Raw genomic sequence first — 19,574 nt, 5'->3', positions numbered from 1 at the left:
TCCAAAATGTCATCCTTGTACCTTCTCCAGGTGTTGGGTCTGCAGTGTATGGGTGCTGTATTGATGGCGGTGGTTTCCATGTCTTCCATGAAGAAACTGCTCAATATTGTTGTTCGAGGGTCTCCCTGAAATTCAGTCGTAATTTGCTGTAAGATTCTCATCCGTACAAAACATGTAACTAAACACATTTTCTGGACAATTGTCTCATCCACCAAGAGTTCTTATGAAAATTGTTTTATTATTAAATGTGTTGTTATACATTTGTTGCATTCCCCAACATTTACTTACTTGTTTGCAAACATTGTTTTGGTCAGTTCTATCACAGAACAGAACCAAACAATCAAATCATGTTGTGTGTCTTTATCTAAACATTTAAATGTATCCTTTGCATATACATAATATGTGCACTGAATGCCGGATAGTTGACAGTACAATACACAATAACCTCTTGACAATTTCAATAAAAATTTGGTATTTGAAGTATTCGATTCTGGTAAGGCTCCAAATCAAGGTGCAGTTCCGAGACTTTTCTATTCTAACAATTTGAGCCTTGAGGATTGTCTGCACTTCTTGTGCAGTCCTGTTTTTAAGCAGAGCTCTGTTTTTCAACTGGTTTTACAAATATCCATCCATCCATTTTCTACCGCTTATTCCCTTTTGGGGTCGCGGGGGGCGCTGGCGCCTATCTCAGCTATAATTCCTTATTTTGTCCACATTTTGCAGTATTTTTTCCAGTCACTACTTTCTCTCGCCACACAATCCTGCATACTAATATCCTTCAATGGGAAATGGAGGTTGGGTTAGGGGTGCATTTCAGGGGGTGGGGGGTTAAATAGGAGCAGCATGCATGCAGTTGCATCTTTTTTGATTCGAAAACAGGTGCAAACAATTGAGCAACTCTTCATGATGCTGCTTATTTCTGTGAACTTTTAAGTGGGGAAACATGTTGGTGTTTCAGATCCAATGTCTTAAGAATCAGCACTTTTGAAGTGTGTGTGTAATAGAGGCTTCGCGTTATGTTTTCAGCGTCACATACAAGGAAATACGACAAAATAAAAATATTATTCCCTACTATCTGCTAGTATGTCTTGATATCACACTTTTCTTTTACACCTGTGCAAACACATATGCACACACTGAGGCCCAAAGATTTCTGAGCGAGATTGTTTTTTCAGCAAAGTAATAACAGATAAGTGGCCGCTGTGTGTCTAAGCTGTCAGCCATGGATCATCTCATTTCCTGACTGGACCCGCCCCTGCCCCCCTGTGTATTATTTCACAGCCCCAGATCATGTGACAGCAAAGAGAGATGACTGGAGCAACTAATTGAGGCTACTCTGTGTGTTCTGTGGCAGAGAACAGTGGGGGGACTGTTTGGCCGAGGGACCTGATACTCGACCCTGCAACCACAGAAAGACTCTTTCAAACAATGACCCTGGCAAAACTAACAGATCTGGCCAGCTTGTAGTCAATCACATTGCTCCTTTTAAGCTTTGGGATTCCCCCTTATCCTGCAGCAAGCGTGCGGGTATAGGATTAAAAGGGCATCAGTGCACCTGGTTCAACATGTCATGTGATTGGCAGGGTCTGACTTCTCGCAGTGCTGTGGAAATATTCTTACTGAAATGGTAGAACTGAGCATGAGCCGCAAAGACAATAGCTACAGTATCTGTCCACCCAGCATGCACTGACCTGGCTGTATTGTTGATAATGCTCTGCCTGCAGTTTAACAACAACAGTGTGGCTCAGAGCATCAACCAGTGTCTTTCAGTGGTATTGTGAACAGCAGCACAATGGAGAGAGGCCACCACCAGCAACAGCTTAAGCCCACAGGTCCTCACACAGGAACAACTGTCAGCTACTATTTGCTCTGAGTGGAGCAGCTATGCTGTCACACAGAGCTATTATTGCGACACAGCCCTGGGTAACACTGAGGCTCTTGGGTAAAACAAAGTGATCCTGAGTCATCACTTCAAGCTATGTTTTTCCGTATTATGAAATGCTGCAAGGTTGCTTTTAGCACTCAATGACATTAAGAACCACAAAAGTTCCATTTAAAAAGCAACCATGGATATGAGAATCTTGAACTTGGAATTGCATATAGAGACCTAATTTTCCAATATTGCTTACAACTGTGACCCTAACACCCACTGTCCTCACATAGCGCATAACAATTATGTATCCGGCAGCCCAAATATCACAAACACATTTATTGGTAGATCCAGGTCCTGGTCACTGAAGCATACAGTGGTGGAAGGGATTGCAGAATTATATATTTCACCTGGTGCCGACAGTGTTGTATGGGTTCTCCTGCCTGATGCTAATGCCAAGAGTAGCAAAGGCAATTTGGCTTGCTAATCAAGTCAGACAACTTTTTCGAAATCGGTTAAGCAATAAGCTTTTAAAGGGGCCACATTATGCAACCCCACCTGATGCTACCTGCTTATGTGTATTTGGGATTTACATAAGTCCTGAAAATTTGAAATCCAACTGTGGAGGTATTGCAGAGACATTTATAAAACAATCTTGCTGGCCCTCCGACCCACTACAAACGATCTGTTTGGAATTTTGTTCAAATGTGATGTTTTGTTCAGAGTGACGTCAGCGGATTATCCATATATGGTAGACTTTTACTGTCACACCTGTGGATCATGTTTTGTTTTGTCATGTTATGTTTTGATTTTGGACATTCAGTCACGTTTTGCACTTCCTGGTTTTGTTTGTTTCCATGCCAAACTATTAGTTTTCACCTTGCCCTCCTAGTCACGCCCCTGCCCTCAGACCCGCACCTGTTCCTAATTATCACAGCCACTACTTAAATTATTTTCTTTCTGTCCATCAGTCTGGGATTTTTGCATTCTGCTTCATGGATTCAGGATTACCTGCTACGCACCCTGCTATCCATGCCCCTTGTTTCGGTCACAGTAAGTGTTTTTGTTTTAGTTGTTCATAGTTCTGCCACAGTGCAAGTTTAAGGTTAATGGTTTATTGTCTTTCATGCCATCGAGCAGGTGTTTTGTTTTCCTGTTTGTATTTTTGTAACCAAGTTTTGTACCTCTTTGTGGGCGCCCTTAGTTTGATTATTTTTGTAATTAGTATTCAAATAAACCATGTACTTACACTCTCGTTTGGTTCGTCCCGTATCCTCTCTGCATCGAAGAAGCAAAAATAACCATAGTCCCAGCTTGACATTTACTCAAACATCCTTCTGTGAGTCAGCCAATTACATTTTATGTAACACTGGCTGTGCTACAACATCATATCGACGATGAAACCCAGTGAAGGAAAATGCTCTGTTGTTTGTTTGCTTTGACCAGCGCAAGTCACGGCACTAACTTTTAGCCTCATGTGATATAAAAAGTGCCTTTCTCTTAAGATTTGTGGCACTGTGAAGAAGTTGCTTTGAGTGTGCAAGGAAGTGCAAATGTGTGAATGATACGTTAGCAATGTTAGCTCATTTGGTTGAGTAGCTCGCTTAGCCTTCTAATGTAAGACAATAGCATCCCAGTCCACTAGCAAAATAAGTAATGCATTTTCCTAAATACGACTTATTGTTGGATCAATGCCTACTGTGTTTGGCAATGGACCAGTTAGTGTTATAATCTGTTATTACATTTGCGATGTTGCTCGTAGCGTGGTTTACTGCATCCGGCTTGAGCCTCAATTGTTTACTAGTGTTCAAAGTTGCTTTAGTGAAAGTATTAACATGATTTAGAAAAGATAAGCACTTTACTATCAATATACACAATGGATTAAGCAAAGAAATCAAACAAAGCACTAATATATTTCAGTTAAAGAGACTGTGTGCAAACTACAAGTGTTCACAAAGTACAAAGAAGAACAATTATAATGAACATCTTGAACCTTTTTTTAAGATAATGATTATTCATGTATTTTATATTTGTTTACTTACTATTGGTATTAGTGCCACACCAAACAAGAATGACAAACACATTTCAGAAGAACATCCTCACAGTAACACAACATAAACGCAACACAACAAATACCCAGAATTCTTTGTATCCATGACTATTCCAGACTTTATTTTACACCCCCGCACCCCCAACCCCGCTCACCTTACGGACCCACGGGGGGAATCTATTTAAATCTATTTTTTCGTCATGTCACCCACCCGACCCGCGGTTTATCCGCAGGTGAGACCGCTCATCTCTGATCTATATATATATATATATATATATATATATATATATATATATATATATATATATATATATATACATATATATATATATATATATATATATATATACATATATATATATATATACATATACATATATATATATATATATATATATATATATATACATATACATATATATATATATATATATATACATATACATATATATACATATACATATATATATATATATATATATATATGGACTCATGTTATCATTAAAGTTTAAGTTAAGTTAAAGTCCAAATGATCGTCACACACACACTGGATGTGGTGAAATTTGTCCTCTGCATTTGACCCATCTCCATGTTCACCCCCTGGGAGGTGAGGTGAGCAGTGAGCAGCAGCATGCGCCGCGCACGAGAATCTTTACTGATTTAACCCCCAATTCCAACCGTCGATGCTGAGTGGCCAGCAGGGAGGCAATGGGTCACATTTGCATAGTCTTTGGTATGACTCGGCCGGGGTTTGAACTCACGACCTTCCAGTCCCAGGGCGACCACTCTAACCAAAAGGCTCTGAGCTGGCCTTAAGAGTGTGCATGTATTCACCTATAATGATCAAAAACTCCTATATTTGCCATAATGCAACTTTATTATTCTTTCTTTCATTAATGTAATTCTAAAATTCAGACAGGGCAGCTTGTTACCATCTAAATAGAATGAAAAAGCACCGCTGTCATGTCCATACATGTTTTGACTATTAATGGGAAAACACTACAGGTAATGTTTTTGATCGTTTTATACAAAACTCCCCCATACACTATGACTTAGATAACTGACCTCCTTTTCACTGTACTCATAAAATGATTTTGAGTTTTTCGAAACAAAGCTCAACTCATGCTGCTTGCCGTTCTTGCGTTAAAGGCCAACACCTGAGAAAAAATGCAGCACATCCAACAAAAATCCCTGAATGTATTAATGTCTGCCACTCCCTGCTTGACAGTCAATCATGTTTTGTCAAGCACACAGTAAATATATTACTTAGGGGATGTCCATTGCATGTTCACCACCAATGGATGATGGGTAGTGTCTCTCAACAGCAAGGGTAGCGAATGAAGTCAGCTATCCATTATCCTCTCCATCCAACCCTTCAGAACTAATGAGTTAAAAAAATACAAGGGGAGAGAGGCATGAAGGACAGGTCCACCTGCAGCCAGGATAATGTTTCCACTTTACAGCCATCCCTCCCGCTTCATGACCCCTCATCCTTTTTCCCTCAGGCATTTTCTCTATCGTTTTTGATGTGTTGTGAACAGGTTGCTGTTTTACAATGATTGCACATATTAAAAAGCAACATGTGTGTGGCTGTGGTGCGCAAGTGATGGCAATTAAAGCAAAATTAGAGGTACAATTCCGATTCATTATGGAATTATCGTTGTCATGGAGCGTTCAGTGCCGCCATAAAAATAATCACACCCCATTAGGAGCAGCTTTGTGGTGAAGGTAGTTGTTAGTATGCCAAAGCACGTTGATGTGAATTTGTTTATTTACAACTGGCTGGCTTTTGAACGCTCAACATTTGACAAGAACAAATCCACAGTCATGCCAATTTTCTCCTGAACCATCCAGCGTGATAAAAACAACAGGGCTTTCATGGGTTCTCTCAGGGGACCGATCATGTCAGCAAGATATCAGAACACCCCTTAAGAGACACATGCAGGGTCTTTTGAACAAATTTGATTAGATTTGTAAATTACATGCATTCCCAGTGGAGTTGCCATCAGGATTCAAAGCATCCAAGGATGCAAGTGAAACTCCAACTGTGCCTTCATTTATAGATGGATGTACAAACTTTATAGGTTGTGTGTATCCTTGCTATTGACTTTAGGAAAAGTGGCATCTCAAAATATAGAAGTGTCTGACAAGTATGCTCTAGAGAAGTGTCAGTTTAATGGCGGAATCATACAGCCTTGATGTATGAGAGTCAAACAGCATATGAATCACAGAGAGAAACCGAGTGAATACGAATCAGGACAGGTCTCCTCCCCAAGCATTTTACCAGCTTCCTAACATTCATTATGATGATCTATGACTGCTCTTTATGTCCTGACTTGATATTCAGACTCATGCATGGTGTGGATCATTAGGGAGAGCTTTTACCATTAATAAGCCAGTGTTGTTTACATAACTAATACTCCAAGAGGCAATGAGGTTGAAGCATTTAGAAGAGGGCATTCATCTTCCCCACACCAGTTAATATCAACCATAAGCTATGAGTGTTTACTGTGCTATTGAGAAAACACTGGATTGGATTTTGGTGAGAAAATGCTTGGTCGCTTTGTTTTATTTGTTCAAATCATAACAGCTGTATTTGCACCAGAGAACTGTGAAAGTATCTGATTGTTGGACTGTTTTGCTTAGGGAGTTAGTCGAAGCTGAACAATTATTATCCAACCAGTGGTAAACCAGCCACATACTGTTGCACAATCAGTCCCCAAAGGGAAAGCAGGTTATTGAATCAAGAAATACAATTATTTGAATACAGTATGGTTACAATGGAAGAACAGGTATGCATTCAAATGAAAAAAACAAAACAGTAAGGTGATGATAAATGAAGCCCTCATTTGTGAACAATGTTTTGTCATGGGGATTAGTGGCATCTTGAGACTGTATATATCGGTGACTTTTAAGCCTATAACATGTTCAGGGCCTATATCCAGGGCCCCACTCACAGGGTTGCTCTGTAAGGATGGACATAGGTTTCAAAAACTAAGCTATACAAATCATGCAAGATCATGTCAAAAGATGTAGCAAACCATGATGTGAAAAGGCATAAAGAAAACATGTTGTATCTATTGGGCAGTCATCTAACCCAGTGGTCCCCAACCACCGGGCCGCAGAAGAATTTTTTATTCATTTTTATTTAAAAAAAAAAAAGTTTTTTTTTTTAAATATAAAATCAACATAAAAACACAATATACACTTACAATTAGTGCACCAACCACGAAAAAACTCCCTTTTTCATGACAAAAACGTTCCTTTTGCATGACAAAGAAAAAAAAGGAGTCAACCCCCCCCTCCCCCGGGCCGTGGGACAAATTATTAAGCGTTGACCGGTCCGCGGATACAAAAAGGTTGGGGACCACTGATCTAACCTATTAGCAATATTACTATTACAATATATCAATAGCTTCCTTAGTCTAACTAAGCATGTGGATTTTGTAAAAGCCTCCAAATGATTAAAAATAAAATAATAAACTCCATTCAATTTAAGTTTCAAGGAACAAAAGATTCACAGGGTGCCATTAACCATGTCCTTTAAAAACAGAAAAATAAGGAACCAGTTCAAGTGTAGAAAAAATATTTAATACCTGACAAGTTTTGACAGTGATTGAGGGTTGACCAGTTCAGGGTCAAAAGTCCCAAAAGGCCCAAGCTCACAGATCAAAACAGTTGACTATTTTTAAGTCAGGGGCTTTCAGTGATAAATTAGGTAAGGTCCGTTTGTAACAATATTCTCAGAGTGAAAGTCTGAACCTTGTATTACCTAGTAAATATTGTTACAACGTTGGATGCTCGTGTTGAACAATGCCCAAGTGCCAACTCAATAGGTTCATGCTTTTTAGGTTCACGGTTTTGGAGGCCTCTGAATGTTTGCATATTCAGACATACTTTTGTGGGCATTCTAGTATCTACTGTGGGTCAGGCTTTTTCCCTCTGCTGTTATTCCTCTTTGTTTTATGCCCTCCTGTCTGCTCTTGAGTCTATAAAGTAAATACGTCTGTGTTTATTTTTCCACAAACATTTTCCACAGGACTTTGTTGTCAATACTGAGCAGTACAAAGTTGGATTAATAACTCTCCTACAAAAAAGATTGTGCTACAATTTGGACACCCCTGGACTAGTAATGACATACTGAACCGCACATCTACCTCTTGTTTTAATAATGTTTATTTTAAAAGGGAACTGCACTTATTTTGATGTTGCCTTTTGTTCACAACCACTATGAGAGACAAAAAGACAAAAGGTTGTTTTTTACCGCTTTCTAATATATAAATTGGCTCATTCTCGGTGGCTAACAATGCAGCTAATGGGAAAAATCCATTCTACATCTAAATAACTTTTAAAATGCATTCAAAAACCGCCAACAATACTTCATTTACAATCCGTAACCTTTTTAATAACCAAGCTGTAGTGACGTAGTTATTGTAAAAGTGAACACTGAGGAACTCTTTTTGTAGCGTAGTACACATCGCCATGCTACGGTATTGGCCGTAACAGCTAACTACGGCAAGAGATAAGCTGGCTTGTACGTGAACACAAAATGCGTTTGAGTCTGTAATGCACAACACAGTAACACGACACCAATTTGTACTGACTGAGAAACATGAACAATTATATGACAGTGTCTATCTATCTGTGTTGGCCCTGCGATGAAGTGGAAACATGTCCAGGGTGTACAACGCCTTCCGCCTGATTGTAGCTGAGATAGGCACCAGCGCCCCCCGCGACCCAAAGGGAATAAGCGGTAGAAATGGATGTCTGTAAAGTATTAGCCCACATTTCATGTTTTGTTTGTAAACAGCTAACCAGACAGCATATGTACGGTAGTTGTACTAACACGCATTATAATTGATATTAAAGTGACTCACTTGATGGACTGTTGTTCGTCTGGTCCAGCTGACTGGGGACGTTTCCTGTATATGTTGGGTAAGCACTCCATTTACTTGGATTCAAGTTCCATATTTATAGCGTCAAAATCACTCTCCCGGCTTCCGTCTGCTCCAACGTCTCCCTCTTCCTTTGTGCCTGCTTCTATAAGCAGTAGTATATTTAGCTTTAGAAGTATAAAGTTGAGAATCCTCATTTGTCAAAAAAATAGTTGTCTATTACCAAGTCTGCCATGATTAGAAAACACACTCGTGTTTGATTCCGGAAATAGGAACAAACATTTGTTGCCAGGAGTCAGACGTGCTCTGACATGGACAAAGGAATCAATGGGCCGGAATAAATCACTGCCGGAAATTATTGAAACGATCAAAATACTGTAAAAATTAAACATATTACATATTGTTGTGAATGTGTCTGTTACTACATTGTATGTATACTTGCAGTATGTATACAAACTTTTTAGAGGGCTTAAAAGACTACAACGGTGACTACCATTAACTGTATCTTTCAAGCGTTTTTACCATCAATCCATCCATCTTCTGCCGCTTGTCCCTTTTGGGGCCGCGGGGTTGCTGGAGCTTATTCCAGCTGCATTTGGGCAGAAGGCGTGTACACCCTGGACAAGTCGCCACATCATCGCAGGGCCAACGCAGATAGACGGACAACATTCAAACAACAGGGCCAATTTAATGTTGCCAATCAGCCCTTTCATCTTTAAAATTGTAAAAAAATAAATAAAAAGACGTGTGTTCTTGGCTCTCGTAATGATTTTGAACTATAGGCACAATTCCAAAAAAGTCCAGTTCCCCTTTAAGTTAATACAAAAAAGTTATATTTTTGTTTAACCTCAAATAAGGTATGTGCTGTGCTGTACATAAATGGGTCATGACTCTTGTACATATTTCATACTAAGCTCCGAGCTCCGTTGTTCTGCAGCACCTAAGGCTCTATATCAGGGGTCCCAGACACGCGGCCCACAGGCCAATTGCGGCCCGCGAGACATTATTTTGCGGCTCGCACCTTGATATTTAATTTTGTGTTAGTGTGGCCCGCATGTTTTGTATGAATGCCGCTTGACAGCGTTATATTTGTCATATTTGCTATAATTACTAACCCTCCAGAATTTCCCGGAAGACCCCGGAATTTCAAGGCAATCATTCAAGAGTAATCATTCCCTCGAACATCGATTTTCAATGGGTACCGTGTTGACACTGCCTTTGACGCCCTCTACAACTTGTACTTACAGCGTCCCATCTCAGACTTCTGTGTATTTGGCTTTTATGAACACACGTCATAGCATCCGTTTCTTCATAAAACCTACAGCCTACAGTCTCAGCCACATGTTCTTCAATTCTTCTGCAAACACGCATCAGTGACTGCAAGGCATACTTGAGCAACAGCCTTACAGGTCACACTGACAGTGGCCGTATAAACAAGTTTATCACTGTTACAAATATGCGCAACACTGTGGGCCCACACCAAAAAAGAATGACAAACACATTTCGGGAGAACATCCGCACCGTACTACAACATAAACACAACAAAACAAATACCCAGAATCCCATGCAGCCCTAAGACTTCTGGGCTACAATATACACACACCCCTTTACCACCAAACCCCGCCCCCTCAACCTGCCCCCCCCCCCCGACACACACACTTCACCACACTAGGTGTGGTGAAATTGTTCCTCTGCATTTGACCCATCCCCTTGTTCATCCCCTGGTAGGTGAGGGGAGCAGTGGGCAGCAGCGGTGACCGCACCCGGGAGTCATTTTGGTGATTTAACCCCCAATTCCAACCCTTGATGCTGGGTGCCAAGCAGGGAGGTAATGGGTCCTATTTTTTATAGTCTTTGGTATGACTCGGGTTTAAACTCACGACCTATCCATCTCAGGGCGGACACTATAACCACAACGCCACTAAGAAATTTTAAAATTGTCAAAAAGTTCCGTTGCCACACCAAGCATTAATTGTTTGGCCTACTCGCCATGTATGTACAGTATGTTCCGTTCCTCACTATTGCTAAAGAACCAACCAAGCGAGACTAATTCCAGTCTCCTTGTCTGGTGCATATGTGTTTGTGCTGCTGACTTGCTTGCACTCTGCAGAGTAGCTCTTGGCACGCCATCTTCTTGCTGTCCACGCCGGATGTTTTTAATGCGAATGTAGCATGGCGTGTGTCTAAGTTCCACTTCACATTGAACTGTTTCATTGAGGACATTTTATCATTGCACATTGTTCTTTCCACAAAGGTATATTCCTCTATCCATTCATTCTGAAATGTATGGTACTAGTCTTCAGTTTTTTGTTCTTTTTTGTTATCTTCTGAGTAAAGGGATTTTATCTACAAAAGGTCAAGCTGAATTGTTGATTGAAAGGCGGGGAATTTGCGTCTAAATCTAAGAATCGGTTGGGTAGACTTGCAGGTAGTTGGAGCCAAACCCTGGCCAGAACTCAACTGGCAGAGAATGAAAAGATGGATTAAATTGTATTGGAATGCTTAAAAGGAGACCTATTGCGCAAAATCAACATTTACTACCTATTGGTTGTTGTCTGTAAATGAATTGATATGGAAATGATAAAAAAGGTTTTTGAAGCGTTACTAAAACGGCCTTCTTTCATCTCCGTAATATGGCTAAAATTCGCTCCATTTTGTCCATTAAAGACGCCGAGATCATTATCCATGCGTTTGTTATGTCTCGTCTCGATTACTGTAACGTATTATTTTCGGGTCTCCCCATGTCTAGCATTAAAAGATTACAGTTGGTACAAAATGCGGCTGCTAGACTTTTGACAAGAACAAGAAAGTTTGATCACATTACGCCTATACTGGCTCACCTGCACTGGCTTCCTGTGCACTTAAGATGTGACTTTAAGGTTTTACTACTTACGTATAAAATACTACACGGTCTAGCTCCATCCTATCTTGCCGATTGTATTGTACCATATGTCCCGGCAAGAAATCTACGTTCAAAAGACTCCGGCTTATTAGTGATTCCTGAAGCCCAAAAAAAGTCTGCGGGCTATAGAGCGTTTTCCGTTCGGGCTCCAGTACTCTGGAATGCCCTCCCGGTAACAGTTTGAGATGCTACCTCAGTAGAAGCATTTAAGTCTCACCTTAAAACTCATTTGTATACTCTAGCCTTTAAATAGACCTCCTTTTTAGACCAGTTGATCTGCCGCTTCTTTTCTTTTTCTCCTATGTCCCCACCTCCCTTGTGGAGGGGGTCCGGTCCGGTGACCATGGATGAAGTACTGGCTGTCCAGAGTCGGGACCCAGGATGGACCGCTCGTCGGGACCCAGGATGGACCGCTCGCCTGTGTATCGGTTGGGGACATCTCTACGCTGCTGATCCGCCTCCGCTTGGGATGGTTTCCTGTGGACGGGACTCTCGCTGCGGTCTTGGATCCGCTTTGAACTGAACTCTCGCGGCTGTGTTGGAGCCACTATGGATTGAACTTTCACAATATCATGTTAGACCCGCTCGACATCCATTGCTTTCGGTCCCCTAGAGGGGGGGGTTTCCCACATTTGAGGTCTTCTCCAAGGTTTCTCATAGTCAGCATTGCCACTTGCGTCCCACTGGGTGTGAGTTCTCCTTGCCCACTGGGTGTGAGTTTTCCCTGCCCTTTTGTGGGTTCTTCCGAGGATGTTGTAGTCATATTGGTTTGTACAGTCCTTTGAGACATTCGTGATTTAGGGCTATATAAATAAACATTAATTGATTGATTGATTGAAGAGATTTCAGAACCTTTAAAATATATCAGCAACCTACCATTTCAAACAGGCAACTTCCAAGACAAAGTGAAAATAGCAAAGGTCATACAAGACTGGAGCCAAGTTTAGAAACAATAGAGCTGTCTTTCTACTTCCACAATTTTCAAAAATTATTGAAAAACTGTTAGACGACAGATCGGAGAAATTCATAAATAAAAATGAAATTATCACAAACCTGCGATGAGGTGGCGACTTGTCCACCGCCTTTCCCCCGATTGTTGTTGAAATAGGTTCCAGCGACCCCGAAGGCAATAAGAGCTTAAAAATGGATGGATGGATACTCACAGACAACAAATACGGATACAGAGCCAACATTTCAACATCAATCGCAATCTAAATAACGGAAGAGATTACAAGTCAGTAGATAGTAAACCATGCGCGACGCCAGTCTTTATGGATATATCAAAACCATTAGACACAATTAATCATAATATGTTTATAAACAAATTAGAACGGTATGGTATCAGAGGGTCGGGATTGAACTGGGTAAGAAGCTACTTAACTAACAGGAAGCAATATGTGAAGATAGGCGAACACACGTCTACGGAGCTAAAAATATCTTGTGGCATACCTCAGAGATCTATACTTGGACCAAAATTGTTCAATCTTTATATAAAAACTTTTGTAAAGTTACAAAGAACTTAAAGTTAGTATTATTTGCAGATGACACAACTGCATCTTGTTTAGGAGAGAAAACGCAATAGGTAATACAAATAATAACAGAAGAAATTTACAAATATAAAGATGGTTTGACAGAAACCGATTATTTTTTTAATCTCAGTAAAACAAAAATAATGCTATTCGGTAACAGTAGAAGGAAAAGTCAAGACAAATACAAAATATGCCGAGCAGACATTGAAAGGGTAAAATAAACCACACTTTGGGTGTTATAAAGGATGATAAAATGGACTGGAAACTGAATGTAAAAATATACAACATAAAGAAGCAAAAAACTAATCAATAATGAATAAAGCAAAACATGTTCTAGACCAAAAATATTTTCATATTCTGCTCACTATAGTGTTACCATAATGGAGTTATTGTGTAGAAATATGGGAAAACAACTACAGATGTGCGCTTCATTCACTAATGGTGTTACAAAAAAGATCAGTTAGAATAATACATAATGTTGGATATAGAGAACATACAAACCCTTTATTTATTGAATTAAAAATATTGAAATTCAACAATGCGGTGCATTTGCAAACATCTAAAATTATGTACAAAGTCAACTATAACCTGTTACCCATAAATGTACAACAATTATTCTCAACAAAAGTGTAGAATATAACCTTGGAAGAAAATCTAATTTAAAACATTTGTATGCGCGTACAACACTTGAAGCCTTTAGCATATCTGTATGTGGAATTTAATTATGGATTTGATTTAACAAAGAAATCAAACAAAGCATTAATATGATTCAGGACTGTTCAAACTACAAATGTTCACAAAGTACATAGAAGAACAATCATAAATATCTTGAACATTTTATATAAAAAAAGAGACAATTATTAATTACGCATTTAATATTTGTTTACTTATTTAGGGTGTATTTATTTTTGATGTATTCACGGTTTTCTTACAAACAGAGAACAAAGAAATGGGATAAAACTGCTATAATCTGAAAGGGGGTAGGATTAAATAAGATATGCTTTTTCCTACTCCTTTTCGGACATGTTATAATGAAACAACTGGAAATATATGATGCATTACATTGTAATTGTATTGTTTACATGTTCGAAATAAACTGAACTGAATTGGTTGTTGTGTATTTGGGATCTGCAAAAGTCCCGAAAATATGAAATTAAAACTGTGGAAGCATTAAATAGATATTTATAAAACAATCTTGCCTTCCTTCATACTTCCGATCAATTATGTTGTTACCCACTCGACCGCAGATTATCCATCTATGGTTAAGTTTTACCCGAAGAGCTTTCCGGCAGGCCGCCTTTGTAGTCGGATGCTATCGTCAATAAGCTCCTTCTGTCAAGGTTGTTTGGTGATGAACCCCAAGATGCAGAGATGGAGGCAGGCATGGAATGTGAACACATGATTGAATTAAATACTAAGACAAAAACAAAACCAAAAGGGTTCAAACAAAGCACGCACGTGGGCGGATATAACAAACTAAGGGCGATGAACAAACAAAAACTAAAAGCAGGGAACAAAAAGCAGTAAGCTACTCAAAGTGACCAAATCTAGTTTACCGCTACGCTGCAACGACACGTCAGGAACCACAATACAAAAGCGACATGCAATACAATGATCCAGCCCTGACTGGAGGAACCAAGCAGGTAAAATAGGAGCTGGCCGATTGACATCAGGTGTGACCAGATGCCAATCAGCCGCAGTTGAGTGAAAACAGGACACAGGGAGACAAACAGGAAGCTGAACCAAAATAAGAGCACTAGACAGGAACTAAGGACAGGAAATACTAAACACACAAAGGAGAAACTAAAACACTAACAAAACTGTCAGTGGCGACTCTGACAATAGCCCCCCCTCCCAAAACGGATACCAGACGCTTTACGAACCCTCCCCCTTAGAAAAAAAACAATCCAAAGACAAGGGAGGGTGGAGGGAGGACAAGGTGGTGGGCCGCCAGTGTCCCCGCACCCAGCGGGGAAGAGTCAAGTGGCGACGGCGACTGGAACGCCGCTGCCATTTGCGAGGCGGTCGCCCATGAAACAACCACCTCTGTGGCTGACAGTTGTATGGTGGTGCCCTCTGCTGGCCCACCGGAGAGGATGGTGGTGGCGCCCCCTGCAGCTGGCCCACCGGAGAGGTTGGTGGTGGCGCCCCCTGCTGCTGGCCCACCGGAGTGCGTGGTGGTGGCGCCCCCTGCTGCTGGCCCACTGAAGTGCGTGGTGGTGGTGACCGCCGCTGCTGGCCCACCTGAGTGCTTGGTGGTGGTGCCCCCCGCTGCTGGCCCACCTGAGTGCGTGGTGGTGGCACCCCCTGCTGCTGGCTCACTGGAGTGCGTGGAGGAGTCTGCTGGCCCATCGGAGTGCGTGGAGGAGTCTGCTGGCCCACCGGAGTGCGTGGAGGAGTCTGCTGGCCCACCGGAGTGCGTGGAGGCGCCATAGGTTGCAGACCCACCGGAGGTGATGGCGCCGTAGATTGCAGACCCACCGGAGGTGATGGTGGCGTCTGCCAGCCCACCGAAGATGGCACCGCCTGTTGCAGACCAATTGGAGATGATGGCGCTGTAGTTTGCAGACCCACCGGAGGTGATGGCGCCGTAGGTTGCAGACCCACCGGAAGTGATGGTGGCGTCTGCCGGCCCACCGGAGGTGATGGCGGCGTCTGCTGCAGACCCACTTGTGATGATGCCGCAGTCTGTTGCAGACCACCCAAAGATGATGGCGCCGTCTGTTGAAGACCCACCGGAGATATGGCGGCGTCTGTTGCAGACCAACTGGGACGAGAAGTAGCTGTGCCTCCCCAGCTGCACAGCCACTGATAGCCCCCCTCTCAAGGGGCGGCTCCAAGACGTCCCCAGATAGGCCCACAGTCAACAGGGGTGGGTGGGAGAGGGCTTGAAATGCGGCCGAACTTCTTTTTAAATTAGCCATTAGCTCTAGCGCTAAATTAAGCCTCTCCGCCATGGACAACTCTGCGGGGTTCGTATTTGGCTGGATCATTCTGTCAAGGTTGTTTGGTGATGAACCCAAAGATGCAGAGATGGAGGCAGGCATGGAATGTGAACACATGATTTAATTAAATACTAAGACAAAAACAAAACCAAAAGGGTACAAACACAAAGCACGCACGTGGGCGGATATAACAAACTAAGGGCTATGAACAAACAAAAACTGGAAGCAGGGAACAAAAAGCAGTAAGCTACTCAAAGTGACCAAATCTAGCTTACCGCTACGCTGCAACGACACGTCAGGAACCACAATACAGAAGCGACATGCAATACAATGATCCAGCCCTGACTGGAGGAACCAAGCAGGTAAAATAGGAGCTGGCCGATTGACATCAGGTATGACCAGATGCCAATCAGCCGCAGCTGAGGGAAAACAGGACACAGGGAGACAAACAGGAAGCTGAACCAAAATAAGAGCACTAGACAGGAACTAAGGACAGGAAATACTGAACACACAAAGGAGAAACTAAAACACTAACAAACTGTCAGTGGCAACTCTGACACCTTCTTTTTCTCTATCCTCTTGTCGTGGGGCAAAATGGCTTGTACATGCATCCTCGGCTGTTGCCATTTCTAATACAATTTAGCGTATAGTTCTAACTTATATCTGTCAACAGACCTGCTATAGATTGGAAGCGCTAAAAACTAGCCAGATGCAGTCATCACAAGAGTCACATTTGGATTGCGAGCCATTGGTTACCAACCTCTAGCAGAGTAGAAGGGAGGAAAGATTCCGTATTATTCGGACTATAAGTCGCAGTTTTTTTCATAGTTTGGGGGTGCGACATATACTCCGGAGCGACTTATGTGTGATATTATTAACACATTACCGTAAAATATCAAATAATATTATTTATCTAATTCGTGGAAGAGACGAAGAAAATGTCAGCAATATTCACACGGACGTCAACCAATAAGAATTCGGCGGGGGAGGGTCATGGCAGAAGTGCATTGTGGGTCATGGAATGCTAACTGCTATATGCTATATGCTACTGCCGCAGTTATTATAATGGATAATTTCATCGTTGGTGGTAATTTATAAAAACTGAGAAGGGTTGAACAAAAATGGCACCGAAAAGGAAATCATGTACTGCAGAGTACAAGCTGGGCGTAGTGAAATATGCAGCAGAAAACGACAAGAGGAAGCGGTGCATACCTTTGGAGTTGGCAGAGTTGTTTAGAAGCGACATCGAGGAAGAAGATTTCATGGGATTTATCGATTAGGAGTGACAGATTGTTTGGTAAAGGTAAAGGTAACATGTAACGTTAACATACCAGGCACCTTCTCAGTTGGTTATTTATGCGTCATATAACGCACACTTATTCAGCCCGTTGTTCACTATTCTTTATTTATTTTAAATTGCCTTTCAAATGTTTTTCAAACAGGTGTTGGATTTTATCAAATAAATTTCCCCCAAAAATGCGACATATACTCCAATGCGACGTATATATGCTTTTTTCCTTCTTTGTTATGCATTTTCGGCTGGTGCGACGTATCCTCCGGAGCGACTTATAATCCTAAAAATACACCTCAACATAATATATGTTGAGGTGTTTGGAAAACAATACAAGTAATTAGGATTTACTGTAACCGGGTCAATTATGTCATGTCAATATAATGTGTAAATTACTTGAGAATACCTGAAATTTGTTTGATGTTTTGTCTATATGTGGAACAAAGTTTTGGCAGTGCAATAATTGTTGTGACACCTACCTCTTTAATTGTGTTGGACTCGCCGTTCTACTTCCCTTTTGTCCACGATATCAACGTGAGGTGGGTCCGTGTGACGACAGAAAAGCGTTGCTTTCTGCCAACGCACCTGAACTCTGGAACGCTCTCCCCGACCATCTTAGAGCACCACAGTTGGTCGATCGTTTTAAGAAGAGACTAAAAACCCACCTTTTAGCACAGTTTTTATCTAATTTCTCTGCCTTCTTTTTTTTTTAAATGCACTGCTTACCTTACCTATCTGTTTTATCCAGTGCTTTCATGTTTTTATTTCTATTTTATCAATGTTTCTATGTTTTATCTAGTGTTTATCTAGTGTTTTTCATGTTTTTATCCATCCATCCATTTTCTACTGCTTGTCCCATTCAGGGTCGCGGGGGGTAGCTGGAGCCTATCTCAGGTGCATTCGGGCGGTAGGTGGGGTACACCCTGAACAAGTCACCATCTTATCGCAGGGCCAACACAGATAGACAGACAACATTCACACTCACCTTCACATTCTATTTAAATTTTTGTATTATATAGATTTGGGGGGTGGTTTGAGGTTGGGGGGGGGGGGGGGGGGGGTTGGTGGTAGCGGGGGTGTATATTGTAGCGTCCCGGAAGAGTTAGTGCTGCAAGGGTTTCTGGGTATTTGTTCTGTTGTATTTATGTTGTTACGGTGCGGATGTTCTCACGAAATGTGTATGTCATTCTTGTTTGGTGTGGGTTTACAGTATGCCGCATATTTGTAACAGTATTAAAGTTGTTTATACGTACACCCTCACTGTGACCTGTATGGTTGTTGATCAAGTACGCATTGCATTCATTTATGTGTGTCTGTAAGACTGGAACGACACGCTGTTTGTATGGAGGAAAAGCCGGAAGACGTCAGGTTGTAGAACAGGGCTAGGGAACCTATGGCTCTTGAGCCAAATGTGGCTCTTTTGATGACTGCACCTGGCTCTCGGATTAATCTTAGCTGATATTGCTTAACACGATAAGTAATGAATAATTCCGCTGGTAATCCATCCATCCATTTTCTACCGCCTGTTCCGCGTTCGGGTCGCGGGGGAGTGCTGGAGCCTATCTCAGCTGCATTCACAGTGTTAAAAGTAACGTTCAAAATATAAAACATTCTCATGCATTTTAATCCATCCATCCATTTTCTAGAAGTCCCATTCATGGTAAGAAGTTTTTTATTTATTATTGCTTAGCTTCAAAATAACAGTGTTATCAAAAAGAAAAAGAGACTTATTATACTTAAAAAATGTAGGTTGTACTTAAAAATGCACACATTTAGTTGTATTCAGTGTTAAAAAATATTATATGGCTCTCACGGAAATACATTTTAAAATATTTGGCTTAAATGGCTCTCTCAGTCAAAAAGGTTCCCGACCCCTATTGTAGAGCATGGGTGTCAAACTCTGGCCCGCAGGCCAAATTTGGCCCGCCGTGTAATTTAATTTGGCCCTTGAGGTAATATCAAATTAAGATGAGAGCTGGCCCGCCGGTATCATACAGCGGCGCTGCTGCTGTAACACCGCATTCAGCACAGCTACTCATACTTGCCAACCGTCACGATTTTCTCAGGAGACGCCCAAAGTTCAGTGCCCCTC

General features: G+C 41.4%; 1 long non-coding RNA gene across 1 annotated transcript in view; it reads left to right on the top strand.

Annotated features, from left to right (window-relative positions):
• The first annotated feature begins 2,802 nt into the window (after positions 1–2,802).
• Positions 2,803–19,574, top strand: part of LOC133570067 (uncharacterized) — a 51,892-nt gene continuing 35,120 nt past the window's right edge. Inside the window, exon 1 of the long non-coding RNA XR_009810043.1 lies at positions 2,803–2,923. This is a non-coding gene — a long non-coding RNA (uncharacterized LOC133570067). The remainder of the gene's footprint in view (positions 2,924–19,574) is intronic.

Source organism: Nerophis ophidion, linkage group LG02, assembly GCF_033978795.1.
Source record: "Nerophis ophidion isolate RoL-2023_Sa linkage group LG02, RoL_Noph_v1.0, whole genome shotgun sequence".
Taxonomy (NCBI): Eukaryota; Metazoa; Chordata; class Actinopteri; order Syngnathiformes; family Syngnathidae; genus Nerophis; species Nerophis ophidion.
This window is presented reverse-complemented; position numbering and strand designations above follow the sequence as displayed.